Genomic DNA, 2,771 nt, shown 5'->3' on the forward strand with positions numbered 1-2,771 from the left:
AGAATTGTTATGTGTGTATATTCAAAGTTATAATTAAGAAAATTCTTTAATTATCTTGTTGTTGTCAATATGAATGACCATTGTGCTTACCATTTTTCTTGTGTTTGCTATTGGTTGTTGTGAATATAAATTTTCATTCATAGTTCATTTCGTCTCTTCACATCATCCATAATACTGTTCTTGAAATTATTAGTTTGAAAACAGTCAAATATGTGCTTGAAAGTCGAAAGTGCTTGATAGAGTAAAGGAGAAGAGTGGAGTTAGTTAGTCTTCATTCAACTATTTAGTTTGTTAGTTTGTTACAGAGTTAGTTTAAGTTTGCTGAGCTGGCACAAATAGTTTCACATACTCCAGAAGCTTCTATGTATGTCTATAAATAGTGTAGTACAATTGTGAGCCTGCGATTTTTTACTTCGAAGATACAATAACACGCACCCCTTCTTTCTCTGAGTTCTCTCTGTCTTTCTCAACTTCTTCACTCTCATTCACTAGTTTCTGATACCTTTCATGGTATCAAAGCTACGTTCCAATGGAAAACGAGATCAACGCCATGGCAGCTTCAGGGAACACTCATAGCTCAGCACAAACGGCGAGCACACCTGGATTTGTTGCAACTCCCATCTACATGAAGCTGGACAGTGAAAATTTTCAGCAATGGAAGGATCAAGTAGAGGCAATGATTGAAGGTAATGATCTATTGAATCACATCACTGGAATTGGAATTCCACTGCAGTTTCTTAAAAATGGAGGTGTTAATCCAGAATTTCAACGATGGAAAAGGCAAGATGCTTTATTCAAGTCTTGGCTTCTTGCTTCAATGACAAAACCCTACACTACTCAAATGGTTGGCTGCATGTTTACCTATCAGATATGGAACAGGTTAGAGACTCATTTCGCTTTACAAATCAAAGCTAGAATCATGCAATTAAGGAACAAATTGAGCACTACTCGCATAGGTCCGTCAGTAAATGAGTATGTGTTGTCGATAAAAGGCACAATTGATGCATTAGTGTCAGTAGAAGAGACAGTGAGTGAAAGTGATCATGTCAATGCTCTGCTCCATGGCCTAACTAAAGAATATGCACCTTTGCTCACCTCACTGCTAATAAGACCACAGGGAATCACAGTTGGAGAATTAGAGGCAGTGCTTTTTGCTAATGAAAGCATGTTGGAGAGGTTCAGAAAAACTGAGCTGAATCAGGCAGCATATGCAAACATAGCACAGTCCAACTATGCGAATCAAGAAGGTTTGCAAGAAAGCCCTCAATATTAAGCAAATTGGACTCAAACAAGAAATTTTCGAGGAGGCTTTAGAGGAAGAGGAAGATTTGACAAAGGAGGATGGCATGCCTCTGGATTTAGAAATCAACAATAATATGGTGAAAGGCAACAACAGTTTGATGACAGGTCAAGGAATCAACACTATGGAAGAACACAAAATTATGAGAGATCACACTATGATAGGCCTCAGTGTCAGCTGTGCAACAAGGTTGGCCACACAGCCTAAACCTGTTGGTACAGGTATGAAGAAGATTCACAATCTCAAGTTTCAGATCAATTCCATGGAAGGACCAGTAACAGGCCTCAAAAAATTGAGCAACCAGGGGCCAATTACAGCCATGTGTTAGCAAATCCAGCAACTCTCAATGACTCTGTGTGGTACCCAAACTCAGGTGCAACACATCATATGACATCTGTCCCTTAGAATGTGGCTGAAAAGGAGAATTATGATGGTCCAGAACAAGTAGTTGTTGGCAACGGAACAGGTTTGAGCATTAATTGTGTTGGAAAAGCATATTTTAAAACTGAATTGAGCTCTAAAACTCTTATTATGCAGAAATTACTACTAGTGCTTGATATAACCAAGAACTTACTAAGTATCTATCAATTTTGTCGTGACAATAATGTCTTTTTCGAATTTCACTCTCAAGGTTGTTGTGTCAAATCTCAGGATTCTAAGGAACTGCTCTTGAATGGAACTGTTGAAAAAGGCATGTATAAGTTGCTGAATTTTCATCCTGTACACCCACCTGTTGCACTTCTTGGCTCGGTGGAGTCAATTTTAGATCAAATCCATGTTGTGGCATGCTCGTCTTGGACATGCCTCACATAATGTAGTCTCAAAAGTTTTACAGCAATGTAATCTCCCCTTTTCTCCAAATAAGTCGCTTTGTCCCTCTTGTTGCATAGACAAATCTCATTCTTTACCGTTTACTGATTCTCAAACAGTGTATCATGCTCCTCTAGAGCTTGTGTATTCTGACATTTGGGGACCAGCCCCAATTTCTAATTGCAATGGAAATAATTACTTTGTCAATTTTATTGATGCATATTCCAGATTCACTTTGTTGTATTTGATTAGAAGTAGAGCTCAATTGAAAACAGTGTTTTTATATTTCCAACATATGGCTGAACTTCAGCTTAATGCCAAACTAAAAGCTTTTTGTTCATGTCCTGGATCGAGCTGTACGACCCGGCCTGATTAAAGACAAGTTGACCGACCTCTTCAGGTCTGAAATTTCCGACCTCTTCTCAAAGAGCTTGGCTAAATCGCTACAGGGAGCCCAAGCAGACCCAAATAAAGGGGCATAGCCCAAATCTAAAGGCAACTAAAGCCTAGAAAGATAAGGACGGTTCCCCTTGAAGATAAGATGACTTCACTCATAAGATAAGATAAGATAACTCACTTATCTTATCTGGAAAGGTCAACCTATACTACTATAAATATACTGGAGCACTCAGGTATAACTCATACTCTGATTCTACAAAAT

Source organism: Arachis ipaensis, chromosome B06, assembly GCF_000816755.2.
Source record: "Arachis ipaensis cultivar K30076 chromosome B06, Araip1.1, whole genome shotgun sequence".
Lineage (NCBI taxonomy): Eukaryota > Viridiplantae > Streptophyta > Magnoliopsida > Fabales > Fabaceae > Arachis > Arachis ipaensis.